At 38.4% G+C, this 20,490-nt stretch overlaps 1 protein-coding gene across 13 annotated transcripts in view; it reads right to left on the minus strand.

Moving 5' to 3' along the window:
- The window catches only part of LOC127449108 (forkhead box protein P1-B), a 258,227-nt gene that overhangs the window by 78,907 nt on the left and 158,830 nt on the right, over positions 1–20,490 (minus strand). Inside the window, exon 1 of one of the 13 annotated variants that reach the window (XM_051712290.1) lies at positions 7,932–8,063. The exons of the other annotated variants lie outside the window; for them this stretch is intronic. The gene's annotated coding sequence lies outside the window, so the exon portion shown is untranslated. Of the gene's footprint in view, positions 1–7,931; positions 8,064–20,490 lie in introns of those variants that run through there. 13 annotated transcript variants of the gene reach the window in all.

Consider the following 20,490-nt stretch of genomic DNA (forward strand, 5'->3'; position numbering starts at 1 on the left):
CATGAAAAACAGTTTTTGTGTTTTGCATTTGAGACTACCCCTTGAGCCATAATGCTTTTTAAAAATATCAAACATACAATCCAAATAACGCTATGTTCTTGGCCCTCTGATACTGTACATAACAAAGCAATAATAACATCAAACATTTGTTTTATAAAAGTTTTCATTTTATTTATTTTTTTATTAGTCACAAGTGTGAAGATCACTTGCCAGAACGAACAAGCATGAAAAAAGGCCAAAATTGATAAAAAATAAATAATAAAAATAAATAAATAATGATTATCGGAAACATTTTCTGCTAATAGTGTACAGCTACAGTAAACAGGAAGGACACGACGAGGGAGGAATCAACTAATGTCTAATGTTCCGTATGGAAAATGAACAATGCTTACTGCATACTGTGCAGTATATACTGCATATCACATACTTTGCTTTAAAATAGTATGTTAAACAAAACACGTTATGTCTCAAACAGTTTTCTTATGTCTTAAGACAACTGTTATGTCTTATGTATGTCTTAAACAGTTATGCTCACAGTTATCACTTGACCTTGTCACATTCCATGTTTAATTCAGCAACGGGCGTGAAATTATCATCTTGAAAAATAAATATGGTTATTCTTGCATGTTTAATACAAGTTGCAAAGTTTCAAGTCAAGTCACAGCAACAGTCAGTAGCAAAACAAACAAGCAGGCCAAAATTGACAGAAAGCAGTTACATTTTTTTTATTTATTTTTTTAAGAAAAAAGTGTGGCCATTCAGACCCAACACGTTCTCGAGCGGAAAAAAAAAACTAGATGGCGCACAATGCATTTAAAGGTGCACTGAGGTTTTGCTAATAAAAAAAGTTTTGATGTACACTGGCATGAGATGATAACACCAGTCATATCAGAAACCGAATAAAAGCTGTTAAATCTTACATGGAGCGGGTCGCCCCGTCTTGAGCACTGCCATGTTGACCACCCATGACACTGTGTCATGCAATTGACTGAGTTGCAACCGCTAATAATTACAAAAATAATAATACGTTCACTTTATATAGCGCTTTCAGCCCAAACATAAAAGTACATGTAAACAAAGCAAACCAAATAAAATAATAATAAAAAAACACACACTATACTTCCTACAAACAACCACGAAGCTCAAGTCAACAGTATAGTTCAGAGTGATGGTATGCTATAGATAAACAGGAGTGTGCTCCACCAGACAGTCCGAAAAGAGTGAGTGCAATTGGAAAGATAAAATGTCCAAATAAGCGCTCCCTCAAAAAATGAAACAAACCGCTACTACCTGCAGCTCTCACGGCGCGGGCAACAGAAAAATGGCGTGACATCAAACACCAAGTGCATGCCGGGTGGTGTTCAGCCGGCAGGGAGCTTGCGAGTCACGACTGCCCATTCACAGTCTACCACGCAAACAACGCGTGAAAATTTGCTTGGATTTAAAACAAAAACCTCCATTACAGGGACGTTGTATTATGAAACGGATAAAAAAAAACAGACTAAAACAGATGGTTGTGTTTACAGGTGTAAAGTGGCAGAATTTAGTAAACAAACTTCCAGTAACCTGGACGACAGGTGTCAGTATAGAGCCCGCAAGCTAAAATCTTACTGAGTGCACCTTTTATAGGTGTCTCGAGATGTGCTTTTAGAAGTTGACATTCTTTTTTTTACCAAACACAACGTCTAAAAAATGCGGCAATCCAGCACGAGACACTGAACAAACAGCTGGATGCACCGCAACGGTTAAAGATGTCCATCTAGCACAATTTTTACATAGAGAAACAAGGGCGCAGACGAATAAAAAAATGCATTTGGTGTGAACAGCCCTTAAGTATGATGATCAAGGAGGTGTTTTATCCCACATTTTTAATAAAATTTTGTGTTCAAAATTTTTACTCAGATGGCAGTATAATTAAGTCAAGAAATAATTGTAAAATCGTGAAAATGAAAACCAGACACATTGCGTTATTACCATTCTGCATGTGCATTCTATATGTATTATATGTATTCTGTGCATAGTATGCATACTACACAATACAGAAATACTGTAGTATGAGTAATATGGTAGTATGCTATTGTGAATATAACCCCCTCTCTTTCTCCTATCTCTCCACATCTGTTTGTCTCTCTCTTTCCCCCTCCCTTCCCTCTTCATAAAACAAATAAAAAGTTAATTAGCCTTCAAAATATCTGTCAAAGGACACGGCCCTCTGAGTGGAAAACAAAATACAGAGCAGTCACATGTTTACTGCACTGGACTACTCCCTTCCCCTCCCCCCCATAAATAATCAGAAATGCCATCCAGAGCAAACAAAAGCAACAGCAGTGCAGGAAAAAAAAAAAGTTCTCCATTTAAGCAAAAAAAGGCACCAATACCAAGAAAAGCAAGCAGCGTGTTCCCACAGTGCAGCAGGGGCGACTCACACCTACACCAGAGAACCATCTGAGTAAATAACTTGCTTCATTCTTTCCACCCTCATCACACCAAAGACTCCCATAATTCAACAAACAGTTACAGGAACATCCAAAAATCTTGGGCTTCTTGGTGGGTGGAGTCCAGACTCCATTATCTGATATTACTGACCTGTTATTAAGAACTTGATTGCTATAAAGGTTTCGAGAAAGTGTGCAAAACAAGAGGGCTGTCTTTGAATGAGATTTTTTTGTTATTAACATTTTTATTGATTCCATACACAAAAACCAAAACACAACATAAAATACGGAATCAGTTATATAAATTAACCCCCCCCCCCCCCCCCCCAACTCGACACAAACACACATTACAGTGGTCTCTTACAATTATAACAAAAAATTAGAAACAAACAACAAAAAAAAATACTTTCAAAAAACAAGAGAATACATACACATCAAACTAAAAATTAAAAATCCCTCTCCACCTCCCCTCCCCGAGAACCCTCCAAGAAATCCAAATATCCACCCCACTTCCTATTAAACAAATCCCACTTTCCCAACCTTCTGTAGATTGCCTCCCCAAATTCCACAACCTCACTCATCTCCCAGCACCACTCCCGAAACGAGGGTGCCCCAGCAGTCTTCCACCCCCTAAGTATTATTCTTCTGGCAACCATAACACCGGCCAGGACCCAACCTCTCAAGTGGCTATCCCCAAAATGTATGACCTCTCCATCACCCAAAATGTCTGGGGCAAAATGAAACCCGTGTGTCCATCACATCACACATAAATCCCTGAATCTAAAACCAAAATTCCTGTATTTTAACACATCCCCAAAAAACATGGATTGTGTCCCCATCTTCTGATTGGCATCGCCAGCAGGTGGGTGTGTCTTTAAGACTAAATCTATACAATCTAGAGGGGGTCCAATATAATCGATTCAAAATCTTAATTGCATCAGACGCACCCTTGAATCTCTAGATGTAGACTTGACGTTTTTTAGAATCTTAGCCCACACTCCCTCCTCCATTACCAAATTTAAATCTCTCTCCCATAATCTTTTGAGAGAAGCTGAAGCTCCATACCCCAGACTCTGAATTAACAGGGAGTAATACACTGATGCCTCATGACCTTTTCCAAAAGCAGTTATCACCACTTCTAGAGTATCTGCCCTTTTAGGGGGGTGTATGCTACTCCCAAAAATAGTACAGAGCAGGTGGCGCAGCTATAAGTACCCGAAGAACTGAGATCTAGGAATCCTGAAATGTTGGACCAAATTTTCAAACGATCTCAACCCACCACTCTCACATAGGTCACAGAGTGTATTAACACCCCTCTCAATCCACTCCGACCAGCAGAATGGGGACTCACCAATATGCAACTTTGGGTTTAGCCATATGCTCGAGGCAACATTTAAATAAATGTCTGAATTAATTTGAATGAGATTTTTACATCTTTCCTATAAAAAGAGAGACGTGGAGGAAAAGGAGGTAGTTTAGTGAGAGAGGCCAGGCAAAAGCGCAACAGTTGGGTTCCCCAAGTAAAACCCCCATTCATATTTCCCATACAAATAATACACATTAGCAATAAGATACAAACATTTTAAGACATATCTACTATGAGCTCTAATGTTGTCAAGCAATGATATATGCTTAAAAACAACTTTAAAAGCAGTATTCCTGTTGGAGAACTACATTACCCATAATCCTAAAGGGAGACCAATATTATAGACTGCAGCAGTGCCCGCCCACTTTTTTAGCTGATTTAGGTCTGGAAGTATTTTTTCCAACATTTTCTTTTCCATAGGGATTTCATAAAATCCTTCCTAAAAGAGTTTCAAGCCATGAACCAAACCAAACAGCTCCAATGTGAATCTGCCATTACAAAATTTGATTTGAAGCAAAAAACGATTTGAAAATCAGACAAAAAGACAAAGGCACAAGATTGTGTGGTTAACGTCTTCCATAAGGCAATTAACTACAATCCCAAGAAGCATTGCGAATGACGTAATCGAATGAAAAATGATGGACAAATATACAACTTTTGATTTAAAACTGTTGATAATACCTGTAAGTACAGCGACAATATATTTGATTTTTATCGCAAAATATTCAAATATCTACAAATATATACAGTAAGTAGTTTCAGAGTGTAGGAAAGCTGCTTCAATTGGCTTAATTCACAGAACGTCATGGGAGTGTACAGTCGCTACAGAGCTTGTTTGACGTGCTTTGTTGGCACTGATTCTCTGATTGGTGGATCGTTTCCCTTCAGGATCATGGGCAGTGTAGTTCTTTGCCAGGAATTCCACTGTTTAACACGATTTAAAAATAAATAAATAAATAAGTTGAAATAACTCAAGACAGTAGCATATTCTGTCAATAAACAACCTTGGAGGTCACGGTAGGTCTGCCTTTAAAGGTTTATAAGTTATAGTAAATTTGCCTTGGAGAAAATGAATGGGAATTTTACTTCTGCAAACCGACTGTTGTGCTCAACAGATTACAGAAGATGCAAAAGAGCTCAGCATCGAATTATACATTTGCAATTAACTGAAAAACATTTAGTTTTATACTTATGATCAATTACTTACTGTAAGTAGTTTTATAGTGTACCTTTTTTAATCAATTACAGAATTCATAATGAGATGAGTAGTTCATTGCCTCATAAAACGCATTAAGTATACAGTCTTGTAACTTTGTCTTTTCTGATTTTCAAATATTTTTTTGCTTCAAATCTAAATATAATGTTGTGATTCATTTCGAAGATGGTTGGTTTGGTTCATGATTTAGAACTTTTAATTTAAGTACTTTATGAAATCCCTATGGAGAATATGAACAGGAGAAATACTTCTGGAACCAATGCTGCCGAAAAAGTGGGCGGACACTCTTGCATTTTACAGAGAGTACAGGGTTCCTGTCTGGTCGTACACTTGAAGAGCTCTGAAAAAGAAGTTCCGGAGATGAGAACTAAGCCACTCGGCTAGAGAAACTACCTGTTTGCATTAGTGTGTGTGTGACCTTCTCATGCACTGCAGTTGTGGGATGACATCATTGGGCAGGAATATAAAAACAGACTACAGAGGGGTGACTTCAGTGCCATCTGACACTGACCGTCCACACTATACATAAAACTCATATATTTGCATATACAGTGGCTCCATAACAGTATTTGGACATTTGGACAATAGAGCGCAAATACACTTTTCAAGCAAATATTTTACAAATATTTGGACACTTTCTGGTTGTCAAAACTTTTGGAACATGTCTATAGTTAATGTGATGAACTACACCTGTGGTTACTCTTCTAGAACTAACTACATACATAAAATACTAAAAATGGCCTTGGTACCAGTGGGTTAAAAGGAAAAATGGCAAAGAAAAACAAGTTAGTTCTGAGAAAAGCTCTAGCATCATTTGTTAGCAGGTGCCACTTTGTTGGTAACATTTTTAAAATAATTTGTTAAAATTACAACCTGGTCTCATAGAATGAACGTTACTCAATATACATTTTTGCAAACTGACTTTTGTGTGCCGCTTTCTACATTTCGCTGCAGTTTCCCAGTGAAATGAACACTAGAGGAGCTACAACAACTGTGTGTTTTATTCAATGTCACAGAAATCATGAGTAAAATTGCTGATTATGACTTTATGAAAGTTTATTTTTCACTCTATTACTCATCCCCCACTAAGTTATGATATCAAAACACTTTTACTTTAACGCATGATTTGAAAAAAATTATACATTTTAACACTTGCATTACAGACCCACCTACATATACATACTTATTTATATATTGTTAGCTTGCTTGGTAGCTCACCTGAGAGAGCGTCGGAATTTGAGCTCGATTCGAATCCAGTCAAAGACGCACGAAACTCTCATTTATATTTCCGAACACTACTGTTAAGGTTTACTGTACAATTTTAGGTCAGGGAGGTACGTTTTACTCATTAAATCTCCATCAAAAATTCACTTTAAAAACCTTGTCCGATTACAACCTCATTTTACTCGGTTTTGGCGCCCTCTGCTGGAAGTTTCGCTTTGAAACTGCAGACAAACATGGAATGAAGAACGTAATTTTAGTTTTGCAAAAACGTTGCAATGTTAACGTAAATTTCATGAGACCAGGCTGTAAAATTAGTTAACAATATTAGTTAACATAGTGAACCCTAAAAATGAACTTACCCTAACCCCTAACCTTAACTAACAATGAACAATAATTTTACATCATTTCTTAACCTTAATTTTAATTTCAAAATATACTAAGACGATTTTAAAATCGAAAGTTGTAAGTTAACATTAATGTACTATGAACTGACATGAACTAACAATAAACAATTGTATTTTTTATCAACTAACATTAACAAAGATTAATAAATACTGTAACAAATATAGTGTTCATTGTTAGTTCATGGTACCTTATGCATTTACTAATGTTAACAAATGTAACCATATTATAAAGTGTTACCACATTGTTTGATATTTTGTATGCAATACAGTGGCATTTAGTGTCCAAAAGAGTTGAAATACCGTTTGGGGTCACTGTATGCCGTACACACACACACACACACACACACACACATACATCATTCACATTCATGTAGTTAGACACTACATTAAGACAGACACACACACACACACACACACACACATCATTCACATTCATGTAGTCAGACACTACATTAAGACAGACACACAGACACACACACACACAAGATACATACCAAAGGTTCCTCTACCCTTGAAGTTCTTTGTGACTTACATTCCAGTAGTCAAAATCACTTCATTAAATCAATAAGAGAGCAATATTTCCATGCTGACCTGTCCCACGTTCAATATGATGGAGGCTTATTTGAAAGGGACAGTCCCTAAGCCACTTTCTCATCCAAAACTGTTGGCATCGCGCTCTCCCCCTCCCACATTAACCGGCCAAGCGCGCTCACACAGCAGAAAAATAAATACCTTATTTATAGAAGTCTAATTAAATATGCATGAGAATATGACACTAAAACTCCTCTAGCGCTATGAATGGGCATGAAACACTTCATTCTGGGTGAGTGGCAAAAATCTGAGAAAACTCATTCGGCGTATGGACTTAAAAGACAGACTAGATAAAATTCTGTACCTAGGAAGCTAGATTTACATAGCGGAAATTCTTTGAAAAGTTCTGTCAGTTAATGTGTTTAGTTTGTGCTATACTTGGTTTATATTCCTGTAGTTCAACTGGTAAAGCATTGCGCTAGTTATGTCTAGGTCATTGGTTCGATTCCCAGGGAAGTGTCTTCCAAATCAGTAAATTTTGTTGTTTGTTTTTTTTTTTTGTTACTATTAATGCAATCAAGAAGAACATTTTACTCTCAGGCATTCCTATATGTTCCATACAGACTGTTTTTAAGGCATTCTAAATAATTTAAGTGTTTCCTTGTAGGCGCCAAGTCTCAGCATTTTGATTCACACACAACCAAAAATAAAAGCATTGATAAAATGGGTTGAACTTCTTTTATAACTTGTATTACCTTTGTATGACTCACTCTCTTTCTCACTCTCAGTTTTGATGGTTATGGCAGATGAAACGTAAAACATGCTCTCCCAACCGTACGTTGAAGATTACTGCATGGACACACTGACACTGCACACGTTTTATTTACACAGAAACTTTTACAACACAAAAAAGGAACAAGGATATTTGAGTCAACAGGATGTGATATTGAGACACTTCAAGATGGGGACACAAAGTACACTGGTGATTTCAGTTGTTAATTGCGTCAGAAAGGGTTGTCAACAAACAAACCAGATGATCAATCAGAGATATGGAGCTCTTACGCTAACCGCAAGACTGCTTCCTGTCGAGGCCGCTTTGAGAAGAAAATCTTCTATATCAAATAAGACTTCACAAGCAAGCTCCTTAATAATAACAAATTTCTTGTTTTTAATGTAACCAGCTAAAAGATACGTCTTCATTGACTACATCAGGGGGAAAACACAATTAAAAGCAACACGGGGATGATTCAAAGAGTATGTCAGGATCAAAACTAATGAGAAGAGAGAGGATGAACTCAGCACCGTTTCCGAGGTGAACGCGGGCCCCGGGCGAAGGAATTATTTGTTGTTTAACAAGCTAGAGAGCGTGGCTGACTGGCTGAGGGCTAGCGTCGTGCTAAAGCAACCCATTGTGAGGTATCACTGTGATGTTTACACAGTGCCCATCCCCGCACACATACACACACATGCGTGTATGCGCACACATGCACAAACAGCCCCCTCGCGTTCCCCATTTCCATCTCTTTGCCTGGAATTCATCTTCGTTTGATCTCACATTCAAAGGTAGTGAGGGTTTGATAGACACACTAGGCTAAAAGCAGCTCCAGACGCAAGCACGATAAACTGCCAGACAATGACAGGTCAGGCATCTGAATGTGCGTTTAGAGTGAAGAGAACAACGTGCTGTCTGGGCGCTACAATAGCGAATCAAGAGACATATTAGGTGGAACTGATCAGATACAAAAGCAGTTCAAAAGCCAGATAATGTTAACAGATAACTGAGCTGCTAAAACAGCACAATCGTGTCTTGCTATGTGCAATGCTTAATGCGAATCAGCATAAGGCACTTTCCACAGAGATATATATATATATATATATATATATATATATATATATATATATATATATACACACACACACACACACACACACACACATATACACACAGGCGGCCAAAAGTTTGGAATAATGTTCAGATTTTGCTCTTAAGGAAAGAAATTGGTACTTTTATTCACCAAAGTGGCATTCAACAGATCACAATGTATAGTCAGGACATGAAAATTGTACTATTACCAAAAAAAAAAAAAAAAAAAAAAAAGTTCAGAACTTCTTAAACTTCTTCAGAGTTCTCATCAAAAAATCATCCTACACGTGCAGCAATGACAGCTTTGCAGATCCTTGGCATTCTAGGTGTCAGTTTGTCCAGATACTCAGGTGACATTTCACCCCACGCTTCCTGTAGCATTTGCCATAGATGTGGCTTCTCTTGTCAGCCACTTCTCACGCACCTTACAGTCTAGCAGATCCCACATATGCTCAATGGGGTTAAGATCCGTATCACTCTTTTCAAATTATTTGTTGTCCAATGTCTGTGTTTCTTTGTCCACTCTAACCTTTTCTTTTGATTTTCTGTTTCAAAAGTGGCTTTTTATTATCAATTTTTCCCATAAGGCCTGCACCCCTGAGTCTTCTCTTTACTGTTGTACATGAAACTAGTGTTGAGCGGGTAGAATTCAATGAATCTGTCAGCTGAGGACATGTGAGGCGTCTATTTCTCAAACTAGAGATTCTGACGTACTTATCCTCTTGTTTAGTTGTACATCTGGCCTTCTACATCTCTTTCTGTCCTAGTTAGAGCCAGTTGTCCTTTGTCTTTGAAGACTGTAGTGTGTACCTTTGTCTGAAATCTTCAGTTTTTTTTGGCAATTTAAAGCATTGTATAGCCTTCATTCCTCAAAACAATGAGTGACTGATGAGTTTCTAGAGAAAGCTGTTTCTTTTTTGCCATTTTTGACCTAATATTGACTTAAGACATGCCGGTCTATTGCATACTGTGGCAACTCAAAAACAAACATAAAGACAATGTTAAGCTTCATTTCCACCACCTGTTCCCTTGACCCCATTCCTTCTCACCTTCTCCAGGCCATCTCTCCGTCCAGCCTACCTGCACTCACACACATAATTAACACATCCCTACTTACAGGCACTTTTCCCACTACATGTAAGCAGGCTCGAGTAACCCCACTGCTGAAGAAACCCACACTTAACCCCACACAAATAGAACACTACAGACCAGTCTCTCTCATCCCATTTATTGCAAAAACACTTGAAAGGGCAGTTTTCAATCAAATCTCTGCCTATCTCTCACAGAACAAGCTGCTGGATGACAATCAGTCAGGCTTCAAAAGTGGACACTCCACCGAGACTGCCTGGCTGTCTGTCACTGAGTCGCTGAGTTGCTTTGACACAGTCAACCATCAGATCTTACTCTCTACTCTCTCCTCACTGGGCATTACAGGAACTGTGCTTGACTGGTTTAATTCCTATTTCTCAGCTAGGTCCTTCAAGGTAGTCTGGAGAGGTGAGGTATCCAAGCCACACCAGCTGCTTACTGGGGTACCTCAGGGATCAGTGCTTGGGCCACTTCTCTTCTCTATATACACAACATCACTGGGACCCATCATTCACGCACATGGTTTCTCTTACCACTGCTATGCTGGTGACACAACATCACTGTGCAGCTGGGTGCAACTACAGTAACGCCTTCCAAAACAGTCAGAAATCTAGGGGTAATATCAGGAAGATAAGACCCTTCCTCTCTGAACATGGCACACAACTGCTTGTCCAGTCACTTGTCATAACTAGACTGGACTACTGTAACGCTCTCATTGCAGGCCTCCCTGCATGTGCAATTAGACCCCTGCAAATGATCCAGAATGCAGCAGCACGTCTGGTCTTTAATGAACCAAAGAGAGCACATGTTACACCACTCCTCATCTCTCTCCACTGACTGCCAGTTGATGCACGTATCAAATTCAAGGCTCTGATGCTGGCATACAGAACAGTCACTGGGTCTGCTCCATCATACCTAAAATTATTTATGCAGAGCTACGCGCCCACTAGAAGCCTACGGTCGGCTAAGGAATGTCGCCTTGTTGTACCAACACAAAGAGGCACCAATACACTTTCCCGGACTTTCAGCTTCATCATACCACGTTGGTGGAATGACCTTCCCAACTCCATCTGTGAAGCTGACTCACTCTCTGTCTTCAAAAAATGACTAAAAACACATCTTTTCCATGAGCACTTAACCAGTCATTAAAAAAATAAAAATAAATAAATAAATAAAAAATAAATATATATAATAATAATTCTTGTTGCACATTAATCTGTTTTGAATACTATTCTGATGCTAGTGAAACTTTGTAATATGGCACTTTTCATACCACTGTCTCCTTAAGATGATTCGCTTATGTCTTCCTCTTTTGTAAGTTGCTTTGGATAAAAGCGTCTGCCAAATGAATAAATGTAAATATAAATGTAAATTTAACGAACCAAATAGCTTTCAACTGTGTCTGATATAATGGCAAGTGATTTTCTAGTATCAAATTAGCAATTTAGCATAATTACTCAAGGATAAGGTGTTGGAGTGATGGCTGCTGGAAATGGGCCTGTCTAGATTTGATCAAAAATGACTTTTTTCAAATAGTGATGGAGCTGTTTTTTACATCAGTAATGTCCTGACTATACTTTGTGATCAGTTGAATGCCACTTTGGTAAATTAAAGTACCAATTTCCTTCCAAAACAGCAAAATCTGTACATTATTCCAAACTTTTGGCCGCCAGCGTATATATATATTTATATACATCGATCAGCTACAACATTAAAACCATCTGCCTAATATTGTGCAAGTCCACCTCGTCCTGCCAAAACAGCACCAACCCGCATCTCAGAATAGCATTCTGAGATGCTATTCTTCTCACCACAATTGTACAGAGCAATTATCTGAGCTACCGTAGACTTTGTCAGTTCGAACCAGTCTGGCCATTCTCTGTTGACCTCTCTCATCAACAAGGCATTTCCATCCACAGAACTGCCACTCACTGGATGTTTTTTTGTTTTTGGCACCATTCGGAGTAAATTCTAGAGACTGTTGTGTGTGAAAATCCCAGGAGATCAGCAGTTGCAGAAATACTCAAACCAGCCCGTCTGACACTAACAATCATCCATGCGATTATCTAACCAGCCAATCTTTTGGCAGCAGTACAGTGCATAAAATCATGCAGATATGGGTTAGGAGCTTCAGTTAATGTTCACATCAACCATCAGAATGTGGAAAAAATGTGATCTCAATTATTTGGAGCGTGGCATGATTGTTGATGCCAGACAGGCTGGTTTGAGTATTTCTGTAACTGCTCATCTCCTGGGATTTTCACAAACAACAGTCTCTAGAATTTACTCAGAATGGTGCCAAAAAAAAAAAAAAAACATCCAGTGAGTGGCAGAAATGCCTTGTTGATGAGAGAGGACAGTGAATGGCCAGACTGGTTCGAACTGACAAAGTCTACGGTAACTCAGATAACCGCTCTGTACAATTGTGCTGAAAAGAATATTATCTCAGAATGCTATTGGTGCTGATTTGGACGAGGGGGACCTACACAATATTAGGCAGGTGGTTTTAATGTTGTGGCTGGTTGGTGTATATATATATATATATATATAAACTCAGCAAAAAGTTTTCCCTTTTTCAGGACACTGTATTTTAAAGATACTTTTGTAAAAATCCAAATAACTTTACAGATCTTTATTGTAAAGGGTTTAAACAATGTTTTCCATAAACAATTAATGAACATGCACCTGTGGAACGGTCGTTAAGACACTAACAGCTTACAGACCGTAGGCAATTAAGGTTACAGTTATAAAAACTTAAGACACTAAAGAGACCTTTCTACTGATTCTGAAAAACTCCAAAAGAAAGATGCCCAGGGTTCCTGCTCATCTGCATGAATGTGCCTTAGGCATGCTGCATGGAGGCATGAGGATTGCAGATGTGGCCAGGGCAATAAATTACAATGTCCGTACTGTTAAACACCTAAGACAGAGCTGCAGGGAGACAGGAAGGACAGCTGATCATCCTCGCAGTGGCAGACCATGTGTAACAACACCTTCACAGGATCGGTACATCTGAACATCACACATGTGGGACAGGTACAGGATGGCAACAACAACTGCCCGAGATACACCAGGAACGCACAATCCCTCCATCAGAGCTCAGACTATCCGCAATAGGCTGAGAGAGGCTGGACTGAGGGCTTGTAGGCCTGTTGTAAGGCAGGTCCTTACCAGACATCACCGGCAACAATGTCGCCTATGGGCACAAACCCAACTTCGCTGGACCAGACTGGCAAAAAGTGCTCTTCACTGATGAGTCACGGTTTTGTCTCACCAGGGGTGATGGTCGGACTCGCGTTTATCGTCGAAGGAATGAGTGTTACACCGAGGCCTGCACTCTGGAGTGGGATCGATTTGGAGGTGGAGGGCCTGTCATAGTCTGAGGCGGTGTGTCACAGCATCATCGGACTGAGCTTGTTGTCATTGTAGGCAATCTCAGGGAAGACATCCTTCTCCCTCATGTGGCACCCTTCCTGCAGGCTCATCCTGACATTACCCTCCAGCATGACAATGCCACCAGCCATACTGCTCGTTCTGTGCATGATTTCCTGCAAGACAGGAATGTCAGTGTTCTGTCATGGCCAGCGAAGAGCCTGGATCTCAGTCCCATTGAGCACATCTAAGACCTGTTGGATCGGAGGGTGAGGGCTAGGGCCATTCCCCCCAGAAATGTCCGGGAACTTGCAAGTGTCTTGGTGGAAGAGTGGGGTAACATCTCACAGCAAGAACTGGAAAATCTGGTGCAGTCCATGAGGAGGAGATGCACTGCAGTACTTGTAGCCACACCAGATACTGACTGTTACTTTTGATTTTGACAGTCCCTCCCCCCTCCCTTTGTTCAGGGACACATTACTCCATTTCTGTTAGTCACATGTCTGTGAAACTTGTTGAGTTTATGTCTTAGCTGTTGAATCTTTTTATGTTCATACAAATATTTACACATGTTAAATTTGCTGAAAATTAAAGCTGTTGAAAGTGAGAGGAGAGGAGAGCTAAGTTTATATATATATATATTGAATTTAAAATCATATATTTCATATAGATAGATAGCTTAAATGTGATAATGTGTACTCTATTTGTGGATTGTGCCAAAAATGAATATTGATGACAGTGAATAGGATAAAAAAAACAAAGGAAAACACATTCATTAAAATCACTTAATGCAAAATAAAAGGTCAGCCGTGGCTGTCTTGTCCTTTTAATTTGTATGGCATAAATACTGCTTGAAAGTGACTCATGCGACTTGTCGAGCGCCGGACATTTGATGTCTTGAGAATTCTTCATTAAAATTCCTTGTTAGGATTTTTTGATGCCATGGCTGCACAGACACTCAAACACACCCCACACAAACACACCCCACAACCCCTTCAGGTGTTTTTGGTTAGAAAACAAACCTTAAGAACAAAAGCCCAACAAAGACCCTCATCTCATCACAGTGACCATGACAACACAATTTTTCCTTCTCGTCATCTACAATCCCTTTTATTTCATGTCTAATGTTTCACCTTCACATCAACAGCTCCTCCTTAAACAGCGTCGCTCTGCATATGCATGTTTACATAATGCATTTGAGTGTAGCATACAGTATGTGTAATAAGTAAGCCAGCACTCATGACCGAGGGCTATTCCAGTGATAGCGAGTGAAGACGCGTGTGTCTGTATGTCACTTGCACATGTGGATTATGTACAGGCTTTGGGGGTTCCTGCTGTGTAAGCTCAGCTTTGCTTGCCATACAAATCCTTATTCATGAATTCACTTCACCCTGAAAGCAATAGAAACAAATCACACATTTTGTATATAAGGGGGACCTGGACTAGTTGTCACAAGGGCTATTTGTCAATAATTATGAGTTTTTGAGTCAGAAGTCCAATTACACAAATGCTTGTTTTCTCTAACATTGGTTTTATATGTTAGTTTCAAACATCGCGTTTTCAATACAAGCGTTTCAAGACAAGCATTTACAAGTGTTTTAAATAAACAATTTTTAATGGTGTAAACCTTCAAAAGTTGTTTTCATTTCTAAGATTTTAAGGTACATAACTATAGAAATAACCAGTCAAACACAAACCTTTCTTTCCTAGACACTTTGTTTAACATTAAAGCTGTTAACCATTAAAAAGTAGCAGTTAACCACAGAAATAAGCTCACGAACAAAACACCTAAAAAGAAAAGAGACCCATTAAATGGTGGAGAGCACAGAGAAATTAAAATCTTCTCTAAAGAATAGGACGAGTACCTCACAGAAATTACAAATTTGCTAAGACAGTATACTAGGTGTGTAACGGTTTATCGTGACAGGATACATAGTGGTTCAAAAATGTGACTATGCGCATAGTGGAGATTGGACTATATTTTGCATTTATTTATTTATTTTTTAGCGCGTATTATATCCAAAACGCGCAACGTCTGAATACAAATGTAACGCAGGCATACAAATGGAAATCGCTTCATTGAATTCAAGGAGCTCTAGAATATGACTGCACACTAGCAGCCACAGGTGTTGTAGGATGAGTTCATATGAAACTGTGAAAACTGAAACAGAAAAGTGAATGTAATACAGGGAGCACCAGGAGCTGGAGAGAGATGTGCCTTTTCAGCACGAGGGATTGAATGTCCATTTGAAGTGCGAGAGTGATCTGCTCTGACTGCACTAGAGAAAAGAGTTTACAGAGGTGTCAAGACAGTGTCATATTAATCTACTATATCCACCTTATTTTTCAGCAAAACTAGGGTACCGCCATTATCAACCTTGAATGTGGACCACTTCCAGTATCAGCCACTTCCAGCTATTTTAGTGATACAAAAATTCTACATTATGCTGCTTTATATTACAGGCTGGCAATATAGATCGTTTATGATTTTCATAAACTCATTGGTTTTGAACGCATATAATTTTACCGTATATCGCATTTTGCCATCTTTTTCTCACACTGTTGCACAGGCAGAATGAATGAGAGATCAGGTGCTGACAGGACAGTTATCTGCACCATCTGACACGCCTCCACAAATTTTACACAACCAGCAGAGAGCAGAAAGCCGCTAAGCAAATTCTGCTTGAACTTTCTTTGCAACAAAACTGCATCTTGTTTCATCTTGGCAAATTAATAAACACATTTTACTCTCCGTTCTTGTCAGAGAGCATTCTCTCTTTCTTAGCAGTGCATAGTAAACAAACACGCAGATCTCGCATTTAACATGGCTTATGAAACATCGCCTTTGGAAATAAACAAAGGCATCATTGGAGGTTATGTAGGTACATATATAGAGAGGTTCACATGGAGACAAGAAACACTGTATCGTCACAATCTCAGTAAAATAAGATGCAGATTTTATTATCATCTCTTCAATACAACACACAGCAACAAGTGAATGATTTACTTTTTTACTATAAATGCTGAAGTTAGAAAATTATCCGGCATTAGACCATCATTCTGCTGTACATCCTGTGGTTTTGTGATAGTTTATAAACTTATATCACTAAATTCTGGTATTATTATCCTTCTATTTATTTACATTGCATCAATAACAGCAGAACTTTTACACATTCGCCGGAAATAAAGCTGCTGCTTACTTCCACGTTACAAAATAAGGTGGATACAATGCTGAATACTGTGTATGATAATGCATCTTTCGCTGTACAGCAAGACGATTTATATTGTAATATGAAAAACATCATCTAAAATTGCGGCCCTGCTCAACATGTGCACTAGAGGGCGCCTCACGATCACACATCACTTACTGAAGCTCTGAATGGAGATTGTTTTATAATATGCATCCTTTTGTGGTGTAGTAATCGTGCAACGCCACATCGTGATTTCATTCTTAATTCAATCAATCGTGCAGCCTTAATGGATACCATATTTTAATTAGGTCATATGGTAATGAGGATGTTTCAGAGGTCAAAGTTCGCATGGTTTGGATGGTTTTCCCTCATCATGTCCAAGTAAGTGCTACTTTTACAACTGTCACATCAGCAATGCTGGTTTTCCTCATTAATGTGAAAATGACGAAGAATATGAATTAAATATTAGAGGAGTGCCAACTCTCCTACATTATGTGGCTATTATTATTGGCAGATGCTGTATGCACCCTGGTGCAAATAATGATATATGCTATTTACATCCCAGTGCAAACAGTGGCAAATATTATTTTCACCACAACCCTGGTGCAAATAATGGTAGATACAAATTGCACCTTAGTGTATTTGCACCCATATTTAAATAAACATATAGTATATGGGCATCATTGCAGTGCGTTTATTGTGTTTATTTAGAGTCCCACAGACACACTAAATTAACCCCTACCCCTAAACCTAACCTTAACATTACCTTAGAAAAAACAACTTGGTTTTACTGCAGTAACCATGGTTTCACCATGGCATTTTTTTGGTAAATTTACAGTAACCACAAAATTAACCATGGTTACAATATTACCAGCATATTACTGTACTAACACCATGATTAATTGCATTAAAACTATGGTTTCTGCCCCCCAAAAAAACAAAAAAACACGGTTACTACAATATTAGTAATACAGTGGTGCAATCTACACACAAGCGATGCATAGCCGTGGGAATGAGTGCGATCGATAGACAACGCCTCCGGATCAAACCCTTCTCTGCACTCCCCGACATTCACTGTGACCAAATCACTGTGCTGAAATCAACATTTATATTCATTTCTATCTATTATTTTAAGTAGTATTAAACTCTTTATCTATCAGCCTGAAGAAAAAGTTAACTGTTTTTATCCTTCCAGTCAAAATTTGCACTGTAAAAAAATAATTGACGGCTGTAAATAATCAATGCTGGCAACTGACCCTGGTGTAAGCGGGATAATCCATGGATAGGTGTTAACGGCTTTGCGTTAAACAATTTGAATGCACTTCGGGTGGTTCTTCGCCTCCACTTGCTGCATGAAAATCACTTAACACACACCTAGCCATGGATTATCCCTTACATATTTCCATTTGGTGTCACCATTGCCCTGTACTGGGATAAAAATTAGCTCAGAACATCTCTGATGAACCATTTAGCACTTTTAAGAACAGTACTTTTAGATACATTTTAAAGGAAATTAACTGTCTTGCATGTCTTAAAGTAATAATAATACAACTTTCAATCTTACATTTTCTTGATTCAGTCTTAGTTTGAAGAATCGTGAACCGAACCGAATCATGAGGTAAGTGATTCGTTACAACCCTACAATATACAAACTCAAGATATGTAAATACCTTTTATAGTCTTTAGCTTTTGTTAAAGGTAAAGTTCACCCAAAATTAAACATGGTCATCATTCATTCATCCTCATGTAGTTCCAAACCTGCATGACTTTCTTTCCTTCATGGGACACTAAAGGGGATGTTAGACAAAGTGTTAGTCTCAGTCATTATTCACTTTTATTGCATCTTTTTTCCATACAATGAAATGTGACTGAGGCCTCACATCCTCCATAACATCCCCTTTTATGTTCCACAGAAAAGAGAAAATTGTACAGGTTTGGAACAACATGATGGTAAGTGATGACAGAATTTTCATTTTTGGCCGGACTATCTCTTTAACCTTTGAGGAGCTTGTTTTGTGTGTTTCTGAAGGGAGACCTGACAGTGAAAAATAAGACTATACTTATGTGTGTTGGGTCCTCATTCACCACTGTGCCCCTTGCCGTGGCAAGAAAGACCTTGAATGTGAAATGGCTCAAACTAATCGTGTCTATAATTAGTGGGAGATTTGCACACAGGTGAAGCATTGTAAAGCAGAAAGGGCTGTTTACACAGCGTTAAGAGGTCTGGAGACATGACCCACAGAAAGGTCTGCTAACGTCCGTAACACTCTTGGATTCAGCAAATCTTCTTGTTTTCTACAGGGCTTGAGGGTTTTGTCTTAAATGTCACAGTTATTAGATTTAATGCTTTTGGTGGGATAGTCCTGAGGGCTTCATGGGAAGGTTTTATGAGAAATTTGTCAAGGTTTTATGAGAAAGTTTCGTGGAAAATATGTAAAAAAATAAAAATAAAAAATAAATCAGCTACACCATTCTTCCACACCTCTACCTCTAATTTGTTCTTTTTCTAGATCACAATTACAAAGCAGGCTGTGGAACTGTCCATCCAGTGAGCTTTAATGGAACAATTCTGTCATATTTTACCCTCATGTTGTTCAAAACCCATTTGACTTTCTTTTTTTTTTTTTTTTCTTCAATGGAACACAAAAGAGATGTTAGGCAGAACCTGGTGTGACATGTCTTGATGTGGCATAGTTGAATGTACACAAGCATGAATGAGATTTGAGAGCTACGGAAAAGGGTAAGATTTCCAGTGAATAACTTAAATGTAGGTCTGTGTTTCATACAAAGCTATTGTATGGCTTCAAAAAACTATAAGGAATATAGTCCACAATTTGTATGGACTACTTTTATAGTACTTCTATAGTGCTTTTTGTCATTTCTGGAGCTTGATAACCCCAGTCCCCATTCACTTTCACTATATGCAAAAGAGCAGCCTGGACATTCTGCTTAACATCTCCTTTTGTGTTCCATGGAAGAATAAAATCCTTCTGGTTTGGATCATCATGAGGGTGAGTAGACAATCAAATAATTTTCATTATTCCTTTAAGATCCTACCTAAAATTGTATTGTGTATGCAAACATGCAGTGACACAGTGGTGTTGTCAGTTCACGTCAATGCTGTTTAATTAAAATTCATATGAATCAAGAATGCTCATTCACAGGAATGAGAATGTAAGTACTGAAGATCATGACCGTTTAGATTGAGTTTCTTTTTCTCTCACTAATTTTGCCTCCTTTTGTTCTTTTTCTATATTGGACATTTATATGCAATGCAAACAAGGGCCAGTGAATTTCCTGCTAAGTATCTAATTGATGTAATGTCCAAAAAGCCTCTTCACATGGGAAACAGGTGCTTGTGTTGAAACCCTCTTGGAAACACACTCGCTGTTTAGATTTCTAAACTAATCTATGTAGAATACATAAATAAATCAATGCTATATACCCACTTCAAACCATTACTACTGCCTCCCATGACTGCACTTTTCTACCAATCTATTAATATTAATGACAACACTAAACATTTCAAATTGCTGTGCTCAAACCATATAAGGCTTGCTGAGTGATTGCAGTAGATAAGCGCTGTCTGCAAATAAATAAAATAAAAAACAGCCATTGCAACCATTTCTCTTAAATAACTGCTAATGTTTGTAGTTGACAAATGTTTCCTCTGGAAAAAAGAGTGAGTAAAATGAAAAACAACAGAGAGGGTTCTTAAAGGTATGAAGGGTGAGTGGCTCTTATTCAAAACCAAGTGAGTTGCCTACATAGGAAGCATTTTAAAGCATCAAAGGTACG

This window comes from Myxocyprinus asiaticus, chromosome 12 (assembly GCF_019703515.2).
Source record: "Myxocyprinus asiaticus isolate MX2 ecotype Aquarium Trade chromosome 12, UBuf_Myxa_2, whole genome shotgun sequence".
In the NCBI taxonomy this organism is placed as follows: Eukaryota; Metazoa; Chordata; class Actinopteri; order Cypriniformes; family Catostomidae; genus Myxocyprinus; species Myxocyprinus asiaticus.